Source organism: Heterocephalus glaber, unplaced genomic scaffold (assembly GCF_053883595.1).
Source record: "Heterocephalus glaber isolate CG9 unplaced genomic scaffold, H.glaber_assembly_v1.0 deba00000676, whole genome shotgun sequence".
In the NCBI taxonomy this organism is placed as follows: Eukaryota; Metazoa; Chordata; class Mammalia; order Rodentia; family Bathyergidae; genus Heterocephalus; species Heterocephalus glaber.
Window position 1 is genome coordinate 4062362 of NW_028258156.1, and position 24169 is coordinate 4086530.

Below are 24169 nucleotides of genomic sequence, written 5' to 3' on the forward strand. Positions count from 1 at the left end.
GTTGAGGAACATTATGGAATCCCAACATAGAAAACAAATGGAATCCATAGAACAGATGCAAACAGATTTCCAGGAGATTAAAAACTCCATTGAAAGTTTATGCAGCAGAATGAGCCAATGTGAGGACAAAATTTCAGATATAGAAGATAAGATTGCAATTAGTGACCAGGAAAAAAAAATTGCTTTAAAATTATAAGGGACCACGAAAAATCAATCCAGCAGTTGCTAGATGATGCAAAGAAGAATAACATAAGACTGATTAGAGTCAATGAAGAAACAGAAGAGAGTGCAGAGGACATAAAAAAAATTGTTCACAAAAGTGATGGCAGAAAACTTCCCAAGCAGGGGAAAAGAACTTGACATACAGATAAGTGTCGCATATAGGACTCCAACTAGTCTCGATTAAAAAAAAAATGTACATGTACCCATATAATAGTTAAGATTTCAGAAACTCAACAGAAGAACAAAATTCTACAAGCAGTGAGAGAAAAGAAACAAATCACATACAAAGGAAAGCCCATCAGAATCACAGCAGACTTCTCAACGCAAACCCTCAAGGCAAGAAGAGCTTGGAGTGATGTATTTCAAGCCCTAAAGGAAAGCAACCTCTAACCCAGACTGATGTACCTGCAAAACTATCTTTCAAAATTGATGGTGAATTAAGATACTTTCGTGACAAACAGCACCTTAGGAACTTCATGAATACCAAACTAGCACTCCAAAAAATTTTAGACAAAATCCTAGGAAAAGACAATGAGGATCACAACCTCAGGAATTCCAACAGAATGAATCCAATGGGCATGAAAAGAAATTAAAACCTAAGGGGGAGAATCCAACAAAAAGAAAAAGTCATGACAATGATAACTCAATACGTATCAGTTATAACCACCAATGTTAATGGTCTCAACTCACCAATCAAAAGAAATAGACTGGCAGAATGGGGCAAGAAGCAAAATCCAACAATATGCTGCATACAAGAAACACACTTAGTTCAAAAAGAAACTCATAGACTGAAAGTTAAAGGGTGGAAAACAATACTCCATGCAACAGGAACCCCAAAAAAAGCAGGAGTAGCTATCCTCTTTGAAGGTCAAGTGGATTTCAAACTCACACTGATTAAGAGAGACAAAGAAGGACACTACTTCCTTGTAAAGGGAACAATCAAAGAGGAAGAGATGACAATCATAAATATATATGCACCAAACACTAGTGCACCCAACTATATGAAACAAATACTAACGGACATGAAAAATCATATAAGCACAAATACAATAGTAGTGGGGGACCTCAATACTCCATTGTCACAAATAGATCAACTAGACAAAAAACAAGCAATGAAATACTAGAACTGAATCAAACTCTTGAACAAATGAACTTAACAGATGTTTACAGAGTATTCCACCCCACAAAATCAGAAAACACATTCTTTTCAGCTGCACATGGGTTGTTCTCCAATATAGACCACATACTCTCTCATAGAACATATTTAGGTAAGTGCAAAGGAATTGGAGTTATCCCCTGTATATTATCAGAAGATAGTGTGATGAAATTGGAGATCAATAGCAAAAGAAACCGCAGGAATTTCATAAACACATGGAAATTGAACAACACACTTCTAAATAACCAATGGATCACAGAGGAAATTAAAGAAGAAATCAGACAGTTCCTTCAATTAAGGAATCTATGGGACACAATGAAAGCAGTCTCACAAGGGAAATTCATTGCAATGAATACTCATATTAGGAAAACAGAACAAGTCCAATTAAACAACCTGATGCTGAACCTCAAGCTTCTAGAAAAAGAAGAGCAGGACAAACCCAAAGCCCATAGAAAGGAGGATATTATAAAGATCAGGGCAGAAATCAATGCAATGGAGACTAAGAAAACAATACAAAAAAAATCAATGAAGCCAAGAGTTGGTTCTTCGAAAGAATAAACAAAATTGACAAACCCTTAGCCAACCTTATCAGAAAAAAGGAAAGAAAAGGCCCAAATCCATGCAATTAGGAATGAAAAGGATGAAATTACAATGGACCCAGCAGAAATCTAGAGGATTGTCAATACCTACTTCGGGAACCTATACACCAATAAGATGGAAAACACAGAAGAAAAGGACAGATTCCTAGACATGTATGAATTACCAAAGTTGAATGAAGAAGACCTAAAAATTCTAAACAACCCAATATCAATCAATGAACTTGAAAACATAATTAAAAACTTACCAACTAAGAAAAGCCCGGGTCCTGATGGCTTCACCGCTGAATTCTGCAAGACATTTAGAGAGGTAGTACTGCCACTATTGTTGAAACTCTTCAACAAAATTGAATGGGAAACAATACTCCCGAATTCATTCCTGGAAGCAAGCATCGCCTTGATCCCCAAAGCAGAGAAAGACCCAACCGAAAAAGAGAACTATAGGCCAATCTCACTAATGAACATAGATGAAATAATCTTTAATAAGATACTGGCAAATAGAATGCAGAAGATCATCAAGAAGATCATACACTCTGACCAAGTGGGATTCATCCCAGGGATGCAGGGATGGTTCAACATATGCAAATCAATCAATATAATACACTATATCAATAGAGCCAAGGACAAAAACCATATGATCATCTCAATAGATGTAGAAAAAGCATTTGACAAAATCCAACATGCATTTATGATAAAAACCCTGCACAAAACTCTGATAAAAGCCATCTATGAAAAACCAACAGCCAATATCATACTAAATGGTCAAAAACTGAAATCCTTCACACTAAAATCAGCAACAAGACAAGGATTTCCACTATCACTGCTCCTGTTCAGTATAGTTTTGGAAACATTAGCCATGACAATTAGACAAGAGAAATAAATAAAAGGAAAAAAATAGGAAATGAAGAAGTCAAATTGTCATTATTTGCATATGACATGATACTCTATATAGAAGAACCCAAGAGCACCACCAAAAGTCTTCTAGACTTAATGACCAAATTTAGTAAAGTAGCTAGATACAAGGTCAACACACAAAACTCAATAGCTTTCCTCTACAAGAACAACAGACTCACTGAGAGAGAAATAGGGCCAACAATTCCTTTCACAATAGCATCCAAAAAACTGAAATACCTATGAATCAACCTAACAAAAGAAATCAAAGACCTCTTCTCTGAAAACTATAGCACTCTGAAAGAAGAGATCGAAGAAGATATCAGAAAATGGAAAGACATCCCTTGCTCCTGGGTAGGAAGGATCCACATAGTGAAAATGGTCATACTTCCAAAACTGCTATATAGATTCAATGCAATCCCAATTGAAATTCCAGCAGCATACTTCATGGACCTTGAGTAAACAATCCAAAAATTCATTTGGAACAAGAAGAGACCCAGAATAGCAAAAGCAATTCTAGGTAACAGAGACATGGCAGGGGGTATTACAACCGCCAACTTGAAATTATACTACAAAGCTACTGTGATAAAAACAGCATGGTACTGGCAAATAAACAGACCTGAGGACCAGTGGAACAGATTAGAAGATGCTTAAACAACTCCAGACACACTCAGCCACCTCATCTTCGACAAAGGAGCCAAGCATCCCCACTGGAAGAAAGATAGCCTCTTTAATAAATGGTGCTGGAAAAATTGGGTTTCCACTTGCCACTAAAAACTAAACTAGTGTTTAGTTTAAAACACTAAAACTAGACCTATGTCTGTCACCATGCACTAAACTAAAATCAAAATGGATTAAAGATCTAAATATTAAAACAGAAATGCTGAACAGGCTAGAACAGAGTTTAGGAAGAACTCTTGAAGACATTGGTGTGGGAAAAGATTTTATGAACAAAACCTCAGTTGCCCATGAACTAGCACAAACAATCAACAAGTGGGGTCTATTCTTACTAAAAAGCTTCTGCACAGCAAGAGAAACCTCGAGCAGTGTGAAGAGACAACCCACAATGTGAGAAAAATCTTCACCTGCTGTCCCTCAGACAAACATCTACTATCTTGAATCTATAAAGAACTTAAAAAGATCAGACCTCCCAAATTTAAAGACAATATCCAAAAATAGGTATCTGAAATGAACAGGCATTTCTCACACAAAGAAGTAGAAATGGCAAATAAACACATGAAAAAATGTCCAACATCACTGATCATTCAATAGATGCAAATGAAAACAACGCTGAGATTCCACTTCACTCCAGAAAGAATGGCTGCTATCATGAAATTAACCAATAACAAATGCTGGCAGGGCTGTGGGGAAAGAGGAACCCTTCTCCACTGCTGGTGGGAGTGTAGACTGGTGCAACCACTGTGGAAATCAGTATAGTTCCTCAAAGAACTAGGACTGGAAGTCCCATTTGACCCCACTATACCACTGCAGGAGATCTTCCCCAAAGAATTAAAAGAATCATACCACTATGATATATGTGCACCCATGTCCATAGCAACACAATCTGTAACAGCTAAAACTTGGCAAATGCCCATCAACTGGAGACTGGATAAAGAAAATGTGTTTTTTTTTATAAAATGGAGTACTACTCAGCCATTAAAAATGCAAAATTAGAGACATTTATTGCTAAATGGATGCACATTGAGGTGATACTCTTAAGTGAAATAAATAGGACACATATGTGTAAATACTGAATAGTTTCTCTAGTGTGAGAAACTGAAAGTGTAAATAAGGACTAAAAGGTATAATAGATAATGTGAAATTGGAAGAAAAGGGGCAAAGGGGAAGTGGGAGGGATAGAGGAAAGGAAAGAAGGGAATGGAATTAATATGAGAAAATGAAAAAAGCAAACAAAGTCTTTGTAAATAGAGAGGGATGTAGGAGTTGAAGGGAGGGCAGGGGAAGGGGGAAAAATTAATAACCAAGAGATTATGTAAAGGTGCAAATTTCCAGTGATGAATGTCAGTATATTTTATACCTAAAATGTACCAATAAAAGGAAAAATATTTTTTTTTAAAAAAGACTTCACAGAAAAGTTGCAAAAAGAAAAAAATAGAAAATCCCTATATTTTCTTCCCCCAGCTTCCCCTAATGCTAATTTCCTACATAATAATAATATATTATGAAAACCAGAAAGTTAATTAGCACCATATAACTAACTACACTTCAGACTTTATTTGCATTTTACCAATTTTTCACTGTATGTCCTTTATCTGTTCTAAGATCCAGCCCAGCATCCCACATTATTTTCTCTTTAGTCTCTTCCCATCTGTGACAATTCTTTAGTCGTCCATGAGATTTCTGACCTTGACTCTTTTTAAAGAAGACTTGTCAGGTAAGGGAGAGTGGGTTTGTCTGATCTTTTTTCATGATCAGAGTCAGATTGTGCATTTTTAGTAAAAAGACCACAAAAACAATGGTGTGTATTTCAGAGAGAATGTGGGACACTGTCTTGTTACTACTAGTGATGTTAACTATGATTGCTTGGTTAAGAGGATATTTACTGGGTTTTATCATTGTAAAGTTAGTGTTTCCTTTGTAATTAAGAACTATCTCAGGAAGTGTTATGGTTTATATCTACATGTCTCCCCCCCAAAGACTCATGAACTAATAGGTGGATCTTTTGAAGGGTGATTGAATCATAAGGACACTATAGCTAAATTTGATGTTAGGCAGTGGGGTCTGGTAGGAGTTGCCTGGTCACTGGGGTGTGACCTGTTAGGGTATATACACCTCCCCTGCACTCTGCTTTCTGGCTGCAGTTTTCCTCCGTGGACCCTTCTCAATATGCCCAGCTGATAACAGACTGAACCCTCTACAAACTGTAAGTCAAAATAAAACTCTCCTCCTTTAAATTTCTGGTGTCAGGTATTGTGTCTCAGCAATAAGAAAGTGACTAAGACAAGAAGGTACTTAGAAAAACGAAAGTATTGTGTCTCTCCTCCAGAACTTCACCTGCTGATTTTTCACCTGCTGATTTTTCACCTGCATTGGCAGACCTTGCCTGCAACAATCATGACTATGACATTTGCGTTACAGTAGTTCACACACCTTAAACTAGAGGTGCTCTGCTAATGAACCATTCCTTCACTTCCCTAACCTAACCAATGATGAAATTTGAACTAAGTGTGTAAAGGGGTAAGAAAGGTCTAGTTCCTGAAACTGAGGTGTCTCAGCCACGATTTCTGGCCTGTTTTGCAGGGTCCACTGAACAGCAGTTGGCAAATCTTGCTTAGCAGGCAAAGAGGGGAACAGCAGGGAGCACAACCGACTTTCAGGCTAATTAAGGTGAGCAAAGCTAAGACATGGGACAGAAAGCCACTGGACTCTTAACATAACCAAGGACTCAACTTACTCAGCCAGCTACCTTGTTTTTCATTTGTAATTAGAGTCACAAAGAAACCACCTCCTTGCATTGCTATCCAAGAAGCAGAGTCCCGGACAACATCCTCATTTTCAATAACTCTTCCCCTTTATCTCACTCTGCCTGATGCCTAATAAGCTGATTGCTATTTACTTTGGACCAACAGCTAATCTGTTAATGATTGATTTTAAATTTTTACAGTCATTTATCTCTGGCAAAACCTGAGACTGCAAAAGGCAATCCTTTCCTACCTGATGAATTGGCTTTTTGTTTAGGAGAGGAAAAGAAAAGAAAAGAAAGATTTAAGTCAGAAGTCTTCATGGCTGCATTCTGCTGACAAACAGTTGACATTCAATGAGAAATTTCAATGGGAAAAAAATGAAATGGTAACTCTTCTTGTGAAATTCATCTGCCTTTGAAACTGTCAGCAACTAATATAAGTGGACATTTTGCTAATGGTGCCATGGGGTAAAGACTCTCTTCAATATGAAGTAAATTGTAATTGTACTATAAATTTAAAGAGCTTAAAATTCTTAATTAACAAAATTGATGCTCATTGCCTGGTGAGAATGGGATATCTAAAGTAAAACCATTATGATCCTTTAAAACAACCTAAATCGCACACCATATGATATATGTATTTTTGTAGGATAAATGCAGAAAAGTGAATTTTGCTTCCATTTGAAAAAGAAGGAAGACTTTTGAATAGACAATGGTTATTTTAATTGGCATCACACAGCAGTGCTCTGCAATTTAATCACTGCTTCTAAAATGGAACCATGGATAACTACCGTGTTCTACAAGAGTGCTACGCTCATTTATAAACACCACTTCTGCCCCAAGTTAAGCTTTCCTCCGAGACGCCATCTCTGATTTCTTAAATACGAATGACCCCCAAGGCTAGCATTCCCATCAAATATTTATTAAAACGCACCCCAAGACCTCTCATCTCAAAATGGAATTAAACGTATCCAAGTGTCTCCACCAGATGAGAGTGATTGAAGATGTGAGCCAGCACTTTGGCAGACTGAAAAAGAAGGACACCAAGAAAAGTGGGGTTTTGATATCTGGAAGTGATGTCCAGTCTTCCTGGAGAACCAGTATCATAAATTAACAGATGAGACATTTTACAGAACCTCTAACAGGAAAGGTTCAACTGTTTGAAGGATAAAAGTCCTAATCTTATTAATATTTTAAATCCTACAAGACACTGAGGCTCTATCCACCGTCAGCAATACCTGAGAAAGAATCAAGGCAGCAGGGGAAAAGAAACCGCAGCCTCGCAATGGTCCGCTGACCTTCTTGAGGGGCAGATACCATGTGACAGCGATTGCCTATCTCAGCAGAGACGCGGGGAACAGGAGAAAGTGTTAAATATAACCAGGGAGACAGTGATGAATTGACATACTGAAAAATCGAACGCTTCAGTAATCAGCCTAAGGATCTGATATCAACAACATTTTTCAGTTTTGTCCAAATTCATTGAAAGGTGTGCTTTAGCAAGTTCACTTCTCATTGGTAGGACCTTTCATCCTCACGCTGCTTTTCTGATTGGATTCAGTGTCATGATAGGTTTGGGCGGCTCTGTGCCCAGGAAACAGGCAGTCTGCTTGTGAGAAAAGGAAGACTAGGATGGGCACCAATATAAATGGATTTTACTCCACCATTAATTAAAAAACGATTAAATATCTATGAAAATGGTTACTTAGAAAGAATTATTAAAGCCATGCTATATGAAAATGCATCAGGTTCTGTGTTCCAACAGCACAGTAAACCTGAAATGTTGAAATATTGCCCACTATTCTCCAGTAAGACGCTTCTATAGCTATAATTCTAATTACAAAACTCTAATTAATGTCTATATGGCTTCAGATAACCTCATTAAATCTTTAGAATATTTATATTATCCCAACACAATCTCTATCCATTAGAATAAAGAAATTCTTTAAAATAACTTTTTTTTTAAATGCTGCTGATATCCTGTTCTTTTTATGGGACATGTAAGTCATAAAATTTACTTTAAGGTTTCATTCATCTCCATAGCTGTATTCTAGACATTCTTGAACTCAAAAACACTTCTTTTTTCCTGCTACAGATGCAACATGGCTGTCAGCAGAGAGCACGCCCTCCTTTGAGAGTTAAATAAAAACTGACTCAAGCCTTCGTCTTCATCCCACATCCTGTGGGAAGGCCAGTGTGCTGCCTTAATGTCTGAGAATTCCTGAGAGCTTACATTCTCAGGGTCACTTGTCTCTCACCATGGCTTCTTGTGGCTAGATTCTTGATCTCACTTGTCTCTCATCTCCTGTAGCTGCCCCATGTGAACCTACATTTTGAATCTAGCCTCTTTCACTTGATTTCTTCCAAAATACCACTCAGATAAAGTATTTGTGGGAAGACAACTTTCCATTTGAAACATAAGTCTCTCATCAGTTCCCATCACTTGCCACCATCTTGCTTTTGCCCTTGCTTCATCCCTCTCCCTTCTTCTCTCTCCTCTGATCTCCCTATCCCCAAATTCCTGCAAACTTCTTCCTTAGCAAAATTTGCTCTCTTGGGCTAGCTCCAGACTATCCAGACTATCTCCTGAGGGCCTTATCTTCATAGCCAAATGTTTCCATTAAGGTGGCAGACAGACTCCTCCCTGAAAGGAATTCCTGGCTAGTTCTTAAAATAACAGCATTTTCCTCCAGGCTGCCCATATATTATAAGAAAGTCTGACTCATTCGTGCAAATATCTGGCGGGGGTGGGAGGGGGATACAAAGAACAACTAATTTTGTGATAAGCACCATAAGAAAGCATAGAAGGTCTGAAGCAGGAATATAAATTCAGAATTTGGGGAGACAGTAACTTCAGGACAGGACTTCTGCCTTCAAGATCACCCTAGAAAGTATCAATAAAATGGTTGACTCATAGGAAGCCAGAGAGCTTTATTCAACTGGTAATGAACCTCCTCCATCTCCGTATCTTCTTCTTAAGGCTCTAAGCTAAAGGCTTTTCCCGGAAAGTTTAGTGTGAAAGTTCCATAAATAGCTTTGCATATTTAACTGACTGATTTTCCCTTCAAGACTAAGCCAGATGGGCCAGGAATTTAGCTCAGCAGCACAGTGCCTGCCTGGCAAGTGCAAGGCCCTGAGTTCAATTCCCAGTACAAAAAAGACTAAGCCAGAAGCCAAGATAAGGCCATGCCCTGCTGCCTGGAAGGGTAGAAAGAATACCAGGAACTGGGCTGGGGATTTAGCTCAGCGGCTCTGGCACCTGCCTCCAAAGCACAAGGTCCCAAGTTCGATCCCTGGTACCAAAAAAAAAAAAAAAAAAAAAGAATACCAGGAACTAATAAGAAGCCAATCATTTTTCCTTCACTCTCAATTTGAATATAACAGATAAAGCATCTCTACAAAACCCATAAGGCTCAGATGATAATGCATGTGCAATGCCCATGTTAAATTCTCAACCTCAGCCGAGTAGTAAAACGCTAGATCCATGATCACAAGTGAAAAGTGAATGAGTTCACTGGCAATATAGCCAGGCATAGTGGAGCATGCCTGTAATCCCAGCATTACAGGAATCTGAGACAGGAGGATTCCAAGTTCTAGTTCTAATTCTGTCTAGGCAACTTAGCAACCTAGGGAGACCCTGTCTCAAAATAAAATATAAAAAAAGGGCTAGAGACATAACTGAATGCAACAACCCTGGGTTCAATTCTCAGTACCACAAAAACAAATACATTTTTTTCCTCTGTTAATCTCAAACATATCCTAACCTATACTGGAATAATTCATGCAAAAGAAATTAATTTTAAAATATCTAAATAGATTGCTATCCAATGCATTATTTTCTTGCTCTTGTAGCAAACTAACCACAATTTCTAAACAAATGGCAGAAATTAAGTAAATTAGGTTCAAGCCTAAACAAAAATTTTTACCTTAACTCAAAATTCTGGAAGTATGTATTTAATACTACTAAGTTTAACTCAATAGCAGACAAAAGTTACTCAATAGGAGGCAAAAGTAGGACTGTCCATCGTTATGCACTGGAATAACATCATTGCAAACTTCTTGAAAGGGAATTCACTAGTTAATAACAGATTCAATTAAAGTGTTACAACCTATCAAACACTTACCCTTTTATATTGTGGCTGGCCCATCAGAGACCGGCTGGTCAAACTTGCTCATGCACTGAAAAAAGGGGCTCAGAAAGAAAATGACTTGCCACACACCTAATCACTATAATTAGTCATATGATTATAATGGTCAAAAAATTGCCCTTTGAATTAAGTACATCTGATTCAATCTATTTGTATTGAATTAATATATTTGAAATATGATAATAAATAGCAAATATTTTTATAATATTACTGTAAGTGAGACACTGTTATACTGTTATATATTATGGTCACAACACTATAAGGCAGGTACTACTATTATTCTCATTTTACGGATGGGGAACTGAGGCATGGAGAAATGATGTAGTGTACTCAAGGTGTCACAGTAAGAAGTGGCCAAGCCTGGGTTGAACACAAGGCAGTCTGCCTATCCAGGCTTCACACTCAGCAACTGTGCCATACAGGGCCTCCACTAAACCTGGACCTTTAACTCAGCTCAACAGCCTCCCAGTAGCAGCACCAGAAACAAGGACATGCCTCCTGTGGTCTGATTGCCATCAGAAGCACCCTGAAATCTGAGGACTCAAGAAAACCTCACAAATTCAAACTAACTGCAAGGAGGGTAATTGGCTGAACTGAAGGAACTTGTATTATGAAGTATTTTAGGACATATTAATTTGGATAATTCCAAATGTGTATAATATCTTCAACCACAGGTCATTAAGTATGTCAGTTATAGGTTTCAAGAGCCTGCTTAACTACATAGATAAATATTATTTGCATATGCTGTTTCATATGAAAGAAATTAAAGTTAATTTAATACATTCTCTACATTCCTAGAGTATTCACTTCTGCAAACCATTTCTCCCCTAAAAGTACCAGAGTTAGCACCAGCTCTGAATTAGTGGAAGATGCATTAATGCTGCATTAATGAGATTACACTGCAACAATTCTGGTCAGTCTGAATCTCTAACCTAATCCATGAGAGTGCTACTCAGCAAAATATATGTCACCTATGTTATCTTGTATTTAGTATTTCCTTTGACATAGCCCATTGACAATCCTATTCACATTATGCTTGAATCAGGTGGCTAGGTAAGGTACATTCTCTCTACTGAAAATGCAATTCCCTCTTCACTTATTAGCCCAGGCTTTTATCTGCAAATAACATAAATACTCCTCTTCTTGTATACTTATGTCATTAATTTTTGCTTAATCATTGTTTTTCACCTAATACTCCAAAAAGCAGGTGTATCTGACACTCTTGGTTACCCTCTCTTCTTCCTTGACAAAAATCCAGAATCTATTTGAATATCTATCCTTTCCATACACAACATAGGGTGAATCCTAACCAAGGCCAGCTTGTGATTGACTGAGACATGGAAAAGCGGGCAAAAGGATTTCTGGGGCAAGTGTCTCCACTCTTGAAAAGATGTAAGACAAGTGAGAGAGGCTCTCTCTGCTTCCACTGGATGTTATTATGTCTAGATGTGATGCCTGGAACTACAGCAGCCATTTATAACTATGAGGTTAGCTAGTCCAGGCAGAAAGAAGGACCTGTACCAAGGATGATGTCAGTGAGCCATCGACTTAACCAACTACACAAAATCTCTATTTACAGATTTCTAGTTGTATGAAATAATAGCTGTCCTCCTTGGTCTAGCAAGTTGAGTTTTCTATTGCTTAAAGCTGGAAATATCTAAAAAGGACACCAGGAAATGTGACTGTATACTTCACTTTAATTCATTTGTTCAAAATATATTAATTAAGCATCCATGATCACCAGGTATTACTCTAGAATGGAGGAATAGAGCAATAAATAGGCAAATTTCTGCCTTTATGTAGACTATGTTCTATTGGGGAATTTGCCTTGTGTAATGCCATGAAGTGGGAGAGAAGACACCCCGTGCTGGCAGAATGGGAAGAAAGCTGCATTTATCATGCATCAGGACATCTGTCAAAGGCTGTCTCATGTAATCACCAAAGTCATGTGGTAAGGTCATTATTAGGGTTCCCATTTTGCCAAAGAGGATGCTGGAACTCAGAGGTCATAAGTGGCAGAGCCAGGATGAGAAGCTAGATCTGACAACAACCCTGACACTCTTTCAGCCCTCCTGGACCATCAAGCCAGAAGGGTGGGGAGTGGGTCACAGTGGCGGGCAATGGAACACGGAGCAGATGTTAGCATGCCAGATGAGGACATGTCAGGGACATTCGTCTTCTACCGGGGCTCACATCACTGTGTGTCCTGAAAGGACTGTAAACAGGACAAGGCAGTAAAATTCAAATGGATAAACATCTAGCAACTCTGAGATAAACAGAGCTTTTGATGAGCTGGTGGCATGGCAGGGAGGAATGAAGCTGATGTTCTTAAGGGTCTGTGATTTCCTGGCCTGTCAGCCCTGTTTCAGGATTTCCTGCTAGGGATGGGGTGCATGCAACATAAAAGACAAAAACAAAGCACTTCTGGACCACAGACAGGCTGATAAAGAGGAAGTGCCACATTATTCAAGAGCTGTGTGTTTTGAAATGATAACAAGTAAAGGAATCCTCCAAAAACTTCTGCTTGGGTGCTACCTAGTGACATAGTAATGGTGGCTTGCACTTATTGGTCATTTGATACATGCCAGGGAATCCGTTAAGTTCTTTCTCATAAGATCATATTATTAAGTTAATTCTATTGTCATTTCTGTTTTTACAGATGAGGAAACCAAGACAGAGAGTTTGAGAAATTTGGCCCAAGGTCTCAGAACAGGTAAGGGGTTTCTACCAAGTCTGTCTCTTAACTATTGTACATTTCCTGCTACAAAGGTTTTTGGAGCTTTGAGGCCCCTGTGTTTGCATTCTCCCTCTGGTCTAGGGCATGCTTTTCAGCTACTCAAGGTGAAGGACCAGTGTGCTTGCTTGTCTGTCTGTCTCTCTGTTTTACATGGACTGATAGAGTCCTAATATGGCAGAGTCCCCCATGTAAGACTCACACTTGACTTGTCCTACAAGACCACCCCTTAACTACTACAGTACAGCAATATCCAATCAGGACAGAGATTTCCAAACCTCCTTTCAGTTTCTGTGTTTGCTTCATTGTGGACCAGCAACAGACAGTGCACAGAGGGCCACTGGCCCAGACCACAGTGCTCAAAGCACTGATCTAGGACACGTAATCTATAGCTGCCTCACCCTGGAGAGGCAAGAAGGACCATTTAGTGATGAGAGTTTGTATGCACAAGTCTATCCCTAAGAAAAAAAGCCTAGGGCCAAGGATTTAGCTCAGTGGTTCCATCGCCTGCCTCTCAAGTGCAAGGTCCCGAGTCAGTACCAAAATAAAGCCTAACATTCAAATATCCAAATGCAACAGGGACAAAAGGAACCAAAGAAGGTGGTTCACAGACCTAAATCAGCCTCCTTTTTTTTTTTCCCCAGTACTGGAGATTAAACCCAATGCTATACCCCCGGCCCTTTTTCTTTTCTTTCTTTCTTTCTTTCTTTCTTTTTTCTTTCTTTCTTTCTTTTTTCTTTCTTTCTTTCTTTTCTCTTTCTTTCTTTAGACAAGGTCTTTCTAAGTCCCTAAGTTGCCCAGATTGGGCTCAAATTTGTGCCTAGTTTCCCTGAGTGCTAGGATTCAGGTGTGTGCCACCACACTCAGTTCCATGTTATAAATCAGAGATGTAATTGTCAAAGAGTAGAAGAACAAAATAATGGTGGTAGTTTTAGTGAAAGCATTCATTGGAATAGTACATGCAGAGCCATTGAAGGCCATATGACTCAGATCAGGCTTCCATATCAAAATACCATAGATTGGGCGGCTTAAACAACAGACATTTATTTTATCTGGAGACTGGGATCCCCGATCAAGAGCCGACAGGGATGGTTCTAACAAGGACTTGCTTCCTGGCTTGCAGAAACCTCCTCTAGTGTCCTCACACAGCAGTGAGAGAGTGAGCTCTCTACTGAAGCTTTTGATAAGGACACTGTCTATGGCCATACCACCCTGAACGCGCCGGATCTCTTCTGATAAGGACACTAACTGTATCCAATAAGGGCCTCACCCTTATGACCTCCTTTAACCTAATTCCATCCATAAAGGGCTTGTCTTCCAAAGGCAATAACACTGAGGACTTTAATGTATGAATTTTGGGGAGACATAATTCACTCCATAGCGGAATGTTAGTTATTAAAGTTTTAATGGGAGAAAATACCTATAACGTTTAATAGAAAATAAGATAAGCACAAAAATTATATATCACTGTATGATATTACCTCTCACACATCAAAATCTACTATTAAGAAAAGGCTTTACATAAAAACATTGTCCTTAATTGTGCATTGGCACATCATTTTAGTTAGCAGCTTTCACTTAACTCCTGTACTTGTCTAAGAAAGCTGTTATAAATTCATTCTTACTAAAGTGTAACTGGCCAAGCGTGGTGCCCACCTGTAAACCCAGCACTCAGGAGGCTGAGGCAGGAAGATTACTGAGTTCAAAGCCAGCCTGGGCTACACAGTGAGTTCAAGGCCAGCCCATGCTACATAGTGAGACCCAGTCTCAAAAAACAAAAAAAGGAAAGAAAGAAAGAAAGAAAGAAAGAAAGAAAGAAAGAAAGAAAGAAAGAAAGAAAGAAAATGTAAATGATTAGTAACCTTTATAATATCCCAGGAAATATTTGCCTTTTAATAGGTGACATAATTAGCTGTTAGGAATTCCTTGTCAGATTGTAGTTGTTAGCTATGCAATCATACTTTGAAAGAAGGCAATGAATGAGGATTTTTGGAACCTCAGATATTAGGAATTCCTTGTCAGATTGTAGTTGTTAGCTATGCAATCATACTTTGAAAGAAGGCAATGAATGAGGATTTTTGGAACCTCAGATATTATTTGGTACAAGTCTCCCAAGCCTGTTAAATGAGAAAACTGGAGTCTCTGCCTATACCTTCAATCCATGAGACCAAATATATACATGGATGACTCATTCATCCACTTGGGAGCTGAATATGAGGAATCTTTTACTTACAGTATTTAGGATTTAAAACTGACCTACTTCCCAAAAGAATTTGAAAACATTTAAGAAAGTTAAAATAATTTGGTTAAAAATAGAATAGAATCAGTTTACAGTGGCCAAAAGATAAATATAAATATATTATTACAGTGGAGCAATGAATATAGTTTCCCTCCCAAAACACAGTATTACGTTTTAGCAATAAAAACATTGGAATTGATTGTATCCCCCCCTAGTGCTTCCTATAGTAGGTGTTCAAAATGAACAAATTTAGCCACCTGCCTTGCAAGCAAAGAATCTCGAGTTCAATCCCCGGTACCAAAAAAAAAAAGAACAAAATGAACAAATTTAATCAAAGTGCACCAACTTTAAGGTTTAGCTATTTCTCCCTCAGGAAACGTGAGGAAATCAATATCCAAATTATAAAGTATTTTGTAAATTCCAAAGCAATAGTTTATTCTGATCATCACTTTATTTTTTTCTTTCTTTCTTTCTTTTTTTTTTTTTTTGGTACCGGGGATCGAGCTCGGGTCCTTGCGCTTGCGAGGCAAGCGGCGGAACCACTGAGCTAAATCCCCGGCCCTCGTCACTTTATTTTTCCACTAAGGCATTTAAAGCCTGAAGTACATTAGGTGTAATCGCTTATAGTGTATTTAGAACTCAACAGACTTCCCTTCCCCTCACCTCCCCATCGGATGCTCCACATAGGTCAAATTTGGTGTCAAGCAAATTAAAGTGTTATTTTATTATACAAAGTAATTGTTTCTGTATTAAAAGGCCATTATGCTGAATCAGTTGTGTTGGTGATTATGCCATTAAGAATGTGGGGCTATCAGTTAAGCTGAATGCTCATGTTCATGAAAATCTCCTTTAAGCTCTCCTATATGTGGCAAATCATTCTTAACTGGGTACTCCAAATGGTCTGGGTACCTCAGATGTATTTTTCTAAGCCATTAACACATTGAATCCCCTTCCCCAATTCCCCAGTGGATCATTAATTAACAGGGTAAGAAGAAAGAACCAGGCTTCCCATTGTGATGTGTCAGGGACTAACCTTTCAGCCATGATGGTGCTCAGAATCAGCCAGCCAATGGAAATCTTCTATTCACATCAAATGTGCTATGATAAGAAGTAGAGAGGAGAGTATTTTAAATAGTGCCTTTAGTAAGAGCCTTTTTATTTAAAAAAATCTGCTGGATACGAATACTTCTTTGAAAGCCTCACGAAATCTCAACATCATTAAGGAATTTTGAGGCAAATTCATTAACTTGGTCTTTAAGAAGTCCCCATTTAAAAAAAAAAAAAGAAGTTCCCATATTTGATGCATTTGTAGATTCAGTGCTTACAAATCCTGCTGGGTTTCCTCTTTTACAGATGAGGGAAAGACGCTTAGAGAGACAAATCTACCCACACCCTCATGGCATCCTGAAAGCTATATCAAAGATCCAATTGAGTTTGTCTCTAATACACAGGCTCCTATCATAGTCCAACTTCCTGAAGCCACAACAACCCAACGTCAAGCTTACACTTTACACTGGGGGTAACCTGTCTCAGCACACATCTAAGAACTAAATGGTTAATTATAAAGCAACAAAACTCTATAAAATTCCCAGAAATAAACAGGTAAAATCGATTTGTGATACATACATGTGCACACACACACACACACACACACACACACACACACAAAGAACACTCAAAGAAATCTTTTGTTTCACATAAGGCTCAGAACTTGAAGAATTCTTCCTAAATTAACCTAAAATTTTATTTAAATATAAATTATATAATATATAAAATTCTAATACAAATTGCAAGAGGATCTTTTTGAAACTTTGAAAATTTATTCTAAAGTTCATCTAGAAGAACAAACATTTTAAAAATTCTTAAAACAAATAGAAATGAGATTTAAAATGTGTGGTGCTGCCTCAGAAATAGAAATAGCAGTAGGACCCAGGAAGTATATGTGGACATTCAGTACATAGTCAAAGGAGCATTTTATATCAGTGGGACTAAGATAAATTATTCAAGAAATGGTTTTGAAAAAGCTAGCTAGCCATTTGGAAAAAAAATAAATAGAGCTTGATCCCAGCCTCATTCCTTATACTGAGTTAAATTCCAGTGGGATCAACAATTTAAATGTAAAAATTGGAACAGTAAAAGTAATAGGGAAAAAACAGATGAAGATTTTTATTACCCAGAGAAAAATGACAGCCTTTCTTATCATGAGTCAAAGGCCAGAAATGAAAAGAGGGAAAGCTTGATAAATTTTATTTCATAAAAAATGTAAAGCTTCTGTAACTAAAAAAAAAAAAAGACAAATGATAATCTGGGGAAAATACTTACAACAAATATGATTTTTAAAAGGTTACTATCACAAATCTTTAAACGGGTATATAAATCTTTACATTCTAACGTTTAATTTTTTACAATGAACATAAAATATTTTTCTATTGAGAATAATAAAGCTGTGTTTGTTTTTTAAAGAAGTATTTGTTTAACCACACTCACTTCCTCTAACATATAATTTTCAATATTTAAAGGAACCAAACAATAAGTTTAGTTGCACATTGTTAACTCCTAAACACAGGGATTCTCAAAATTGGATGTGTTTAAGAATTGCTCAGGGACTTTGTATTATTGATTTTGAGATAAAAGAATTTGACTTTCAAAGAATTGCCACCTTTGACTCAAGCCTTTGGTGGCCCCTGCCGAGCTGATGCTAAAATGTTGCCAAATGAACTTATTATCTAGATTTTTATCATCAGTCACTTACACTTTGGGCCAGGAAAATAATTCCAGGAAATGACACTGAATTCTCTGCAGCTCCGTGGTGTCTTACGATTGGCTGGGTCTTCCTCAGTTGAGTGACTCTTACAAGAACTCAGTCTTCTGTGTGCAGTTTCAATTTCATTTCATTTACCAAAAATGCCACGTGCTTTCTTTTTTTTTTTTTTTTTTTTGGTACCAGAGATCGGACTTGGGACCTTGCGCTTTCGAGGCAGGCGGCAGAACCACCGGGCTAAATCCCTGGCCCCTGCCACATGCTTTCTAACATGGAAAAAAACATCTGATTCTTTCTTGGAATTTTCTTGCTTCACCATGGCAATCTGATGTTTCTACAAACTTGGAGTGACCATTTCAAGTTTTTATTGGCCTCTTCTTTCTCAGACTTTGAGTGTTGAGACACTAGTACAGTTCATCAGGTCCATGTTACTTAAAGCTATCTTGAGAATTATCTTGAGAAAATTGAAATTGCCAGTTAATTGATGAAAAGTCTGTATTATGAGAGATCTTCCAATAATTGGGGGTTTTTTTCCCCCATTAACTTTATTGGTACACTTTAGGTATAAAATACAGTTACATTCATCATTGGGATCTTGTACCATTACATGAGTATCTTGGTTCTTATTTTTTTTCCCCTTCCCTTGCCCTCCCTTCACCCCCTCCACCCTTCCCTATTTGCAAAGACCTTGTTTCCATTTTTTTTCCTCTTCTCATATTTTTTCCTTTCCCTTTTTTCCCTTCCCCTACCCCTCCCAATTCCCCTGCTCTTTCAGACCTTTTCTTCCTGTTACACAATATCAGTTAGACATTTTTTAAATTACAATATTAAGATCTAGGAGACATTACCACAGATTTTACAGAATTTAAAAGGATATAGAAAGCATATTACAAAAATATTTTTTGAAATAAATTTGACAACTTCTAAGAAGTACCTTGGAAGACAAATTAATGAAACTAACTCTGGAGGAAATATAAAATTTGAATAGCACCTGGTAAAGAAAATATATTCCTAGCTTGAAAACCTACCTATATGACAATAGCAGGCTCATAAATATTTTAACTGATAAATTATATCAAACAATTAAAGCAGAAAAAAGAAGGAACACTTCTCTCCTCATTTTAGGAAATCAACATTGTGCTAATCCTAAAACTGGATAAAGATAATAGAAGAAAAAAGTATGAACATAGATAGAAATTTGTTTAACAAAACAAACTCTTAGAAGTCAGATCTGGCAGGATGTAGAAAGCGGCTTTGTTATAGGGTTGGCAGTGTTGGTTCAGCATTGGAAGATCCACCCCCAAAAGTCATCATTTTAAAAGAGGAAAGGAAAAAGCCATATGATCCTGTCACTAGTTGGAGAAAAAGTATTGGACTAAATTCTACAGCTGTTCATGGTAAAAGCTATCAGGAGACTAGAAGTAGAACAGAACCTTCTCAACAGATTAAAGACATGTACTCCATACTTCCAGCGAGAACGCCTTATATGAATGGAGAAGATACAATGCTTTCTCCTTAAGGTGGGGAACAAGGGCAGATATGCTTACTCTTTATCTGTCCATTAAACTTTGAAACCTAGTCCCCACCAAAATAGTCTGGCAATAAAATGACACAACTAGGATAGGATTGGCATGGCAGAAGCAAAATCTTTATATGTAGATGAAATGATCATCTACAGAGAAAATACTAAGAAATCTCTAGGAGCCCCTAGAACTTGTACTTGAATTTAGCAGGATTAGAAAACACAAAGTATATATAAAAATTCAGGACTGTGTATACTTGCTATAAATGAAGAATTGTATATTGAAATTTAAAAGTTATGCAGGAGTACAAAGGACCTAGAAAAGTTAAAAACAAAAACAGTGTTGGAAGACGTTTAGTACCTAATTTTAAGACTTCTTCTAAAGCTACAGTAATCAAGGCAGTGTTGGTGTAAGGAAAGACATATAGATCATTGGAATAAAACAGAGAGTCTAGAAATAGAACCACACATATATGGTCCACTGAGTTTTGAAAGATTATTTAACATTAGCATTTTATAGAATATAAACTCAATTCAAGAGCCAAGGAAGAGACAGTGTTTTCAGCAAACGACACTAGAACACCTGGTATCCATATATAAAAAATTAACCTCAATCCTTTTTTTCCATACATGAAAATAACTTGAAGGGATCTAAGAACCTAAATAAGAAAGCCTAAAAGTATAAAACTTTAAGAAGAAATTATAAGGGAAAATATTTATGAATTCAGGGTAGGCAAAAACTACCTAGGATACAAAAACCATGATGTATAAAAGAAAAAAATTGATAAATGAGATTCCATCAAAATTTAGAACTTTAAATGACATCATTAAAATGAAAAGTAGTCCTTAAATAGACCATATTTACAATGCATATAACCTATGACCAGAATATATAAAGAATTCTTAGAGCTCATTAATAGACAACCCAATTAAAATGTAGACATGATAAATAGCCAGTATAGCACAAGGAATGGTGTCCAACTCTAGAATCAGAAAAGTACTGATCAGTACAATAACAAGATTGAATTATACACTCATTAGGGAGATGAAGTCAAAAGTTTTAAAAGCCTTGTCATGACTTTTTCTTTTTGTTGGATTCTCCCTCTTTGCGTTTAATTTGTCACACCCAATGGATTCATTCTGCTGGGTTTCCTGGGGTTGTGATCCTCATTGTCTTTTCCTAGAGTATTGTCTAAAATTTTTGGAGTGCCGGTTTGATATTCATGAAGTTCCTGAGGTGCTCTTTATCATGAAAGTATCTTATTTCTCCATCAATTTTGAAAGATCGTTTTGCAGGGTACATCAATCTAGGTTGGAGGCTGTTTTCCTTTAGGGCTTGAAATACGTCACTCCAAGCTCTTCTTGCCTTGAGGGTTTGCATTGAGAAGTCTGCTGTGATTCTGATGGGCTTTCCTTTGTATGTGATTTGTTTCTTTTCTTTCACTGCTTGTACAATTTTATTCTTCTGTTGGATTTCTAGAATCCTAACTATTATATGCCTATGTGTAGATTTTTTTGATTAAGGCTAGCCGGAGTCCTATATGCCTCACTTATCTGTATGTCAAGTTCTTTTCCCCTGCTTGGGAAGTTTTCTGCCATCACTTCTGTGAACAGTTTTTTTATGTCATCTGCACTCTCTCCTCTTTCTTCATTGACTCCGATCAGTCTTATGTTATTCTTCTTTGCATCGTCTAGCAGCTGCTGGATTGATTTCTCGTGTTCCCTTACAATTTTAAAGCAATTTTTCTTTTCCTGGGCACTAATTGCAATCTTATCTTCTATATCTGAAATTCTATCCTCACATTGGTTCATTCTGCTGCACACACTTTCGATGGAGTTTTTAATCTCCTGGAAATCTGTTTGTATCTGTTTTATGGATTCCATTTGTTTCCTATGTTGGGATTCCATCATGTTCCTCAGATCCTCTATTTTTTTATCTGTGTCCTCTCTAGATTTATTAATCATGTCTTGCACCATGAGCAAAATCTTTACTGTTATCTGAGTAATTATTTCTGATTTCATTTTTCCCAGATCCTCTTTTGTTGGCAGTTCAGAGAGTCCAGGTGGTTGAGTATCAGATTGTTCCATCTCATTTCCCTTTGGTGTTGCTGTAGGTGATCTGGAAGTCTTTTTTTTGAGGCTTGTTTATGTGTCTTCTCATTTCCAGGGGGACGGGTGCTTCTGGCACCCACGCGGCTCACCTTCTCTGCCCTAGGAGCTTGAGATGGCAGCGGGGGAGCTTCCTTCCGGGTGCTGGGACCGGCTGAGCTTCACTGCCCTAGGAGTCTGGGATGGAGGCAGGGAGCTTCCTTCTGGGTGCTGGGACCAGCTGAGCTTCTGTGCCTAGGCGCCTGGGATGGAGGCGGGGAGCTTCCTCCCGGGTGCTGGGCAATAATTGGGTTTTTAAAGGATATAAAGCCTTAAAATTTATCATTTTTCTTAATTATTTCCTTTTTTTGGTTTGTTTTAGTGACAAGAAATATGATCCTATCACCTACATATTTAGACTTACATCATTTCTCTTTTCATACATAGGTATTAACGTATTAAATAAAAAACAATCCTGTAGTGTTTTTATTGTTTATTTAATATTAGGTCCTTCCTTTCTTCTCTCCTTCAATTAATCTTTATTGGGAGCCTGGATATGGTTCAGTTACTTTGCTAGAACATGGGCACATAAATACTTTTTGAACACTAATTTCTGAGTGAATCAACTTTCTTCTTTCCCAAGCTTCTCCAAGAAGGAGTCAAATTCCACAATTGCAACATAGCTGCAGAAATATCAACAACTACTCAATAGTCTCAGTAATTTTGTTAAAGGCCTTGAAAAAACTTTAAAGTGATATCTTACTAGTTGAACACAAATAGCATTTTTTTGTTGTTGTTAAGAATTTCTTTTTGTAAGTTTATGCCACTTTTTCCTTTTTTTTTAATTTAATATTTTTGAAACAGGCTCTCGTATATAGTTCAGGCCAGCTTGAACTCAATATGTAGCCCAGGCTGGCCTCGACTCAGCCTCCTGAGTGCTGAGCCTATAAAGGTGTGCACCACCATGCCCAGCTAAACAGCATTACTTTCATCTGTGCTCATGGCTTCAAATGGATACTCTTGGCTCTACAGGTCTTCACTGGTGTAGAAGTGATATGTATGATATATTCTGCAGCTTCTCTACTTCATACTGGTTGAGAGACTTCGCAATGACCAAAGAACAATCTTTATGATTAGATGATTGATGAAAGATTGTGATGTCTATAAAGACTACAGGTTCCAACAGTTCTGACGGTAATTTGATCCTTCTTGCCAAAGGTAATGAGGGATTCGTGGAAAGTCCAGGCTGACTTCCAAATGAATTTTATGTAATTCTTCCAATTTTTAGACTCAGAGTTTTCTAAATTGTATCTGAGGTTATCTAAAAGAAAACAAAATAGAAACAAGCAGACTACACATAGAACAAAATATGTGCCATAATATCTCTCATGGTCAGGGACTCACCTGGGAAGTGAGTTTGTGAATTCTTTAATTATTGAAAAGGATTTTCTTGCCAGCCCTATAAGTCACAGTTTGCAGTCGTAAATTTTACAAAGGAAACCAAGAAGTCAGAAAAGTTCTGCTGAAAGCTCCCAGAGTCCACCATCCATCCCACATATTGCTACTGGGAATTTCCAAATTCACTTCCTGTGAGACCATCCCATACATGAAATCCTGAACCAAATGTAATTTTGTTGGTATGGAGCAAGGCCTCCCCAGTGAGAATAAAATCCTAATTTTCTCAGAAGGGTTGTTGACAACATGAAGAGAAAGAACTATAATTTCTCAACAAATATTGCAGAATCATGAATTAATGTGGTCTAATTCCAATTCTCCCATGTCGATGGGCTATTACCAAAATTCAACTGATTTCACTGTGATGTGTGGCTCAATCATTTTTTATCTTGACTAACAGGACTTCCTACTTTGTAGTCTGACTTCCACACTTCAGTGCATTTATCAAAGCCTCAGTGCTGAACTCTCCCCATGAAGTTGAGCAGAGAACTTCACGGGGAAAATTCACTCTCACACATCAGAAGTGTCTTCTGTGATCAAATGCCATGTTGGCCTGGAGTGGGAAAATAGCCACACAACTGTGGGTTGGAGTGTATGATAGTTAGCTTAGCAATGTGTATCAATATTTAAGTATCTGTCTCATTGTCCCAGTGTTTTTACTGCTAAAAATTTATCCTACAAGCATACCTGCACAAATTTATAAATGAAAAAGTATGAGGATATTCATTGCATGATGGTTGAAACAGCATGCATTTAAAAATGGTTACATCCAGGGGCCGGGGATTTAGCTCAGTGGTTCCAGCACCCCCTCACAAGCACAAGGTCCCAAGTACTATCCCTGGTACCAAAAAAAAAAAAGAAAATGTTACATCCATACCCCAGAATTCCATGGAATTGTTACAAAGTATGCAACAGATACAGATGTGCCTGAGG

The 24169-nt window shown here is 37.6% G+C and overlaps 1 long non-coding RNA gene across 1 annotated transcript in view; it reads right to left on the bottom strand.

Moving 5' to 3' along the window:
- The window catches only part of LOC110348107 (uncharacterized), a 41902-nt gene that overhangs the window by 14969 nt on the left and 2764 nt on the right, over positions 1-24169 (bottom strand). Inside the window, exon 2 of the long non-coding RNA XR_002393083.2 lies at positions 16444-16508. This is a non-coding gene — a long non-coding RNA (uncharacterized LOC110348107). The remainder of the gene's footprint in view (positions 1-16443; positions 16509-24169) is intronic.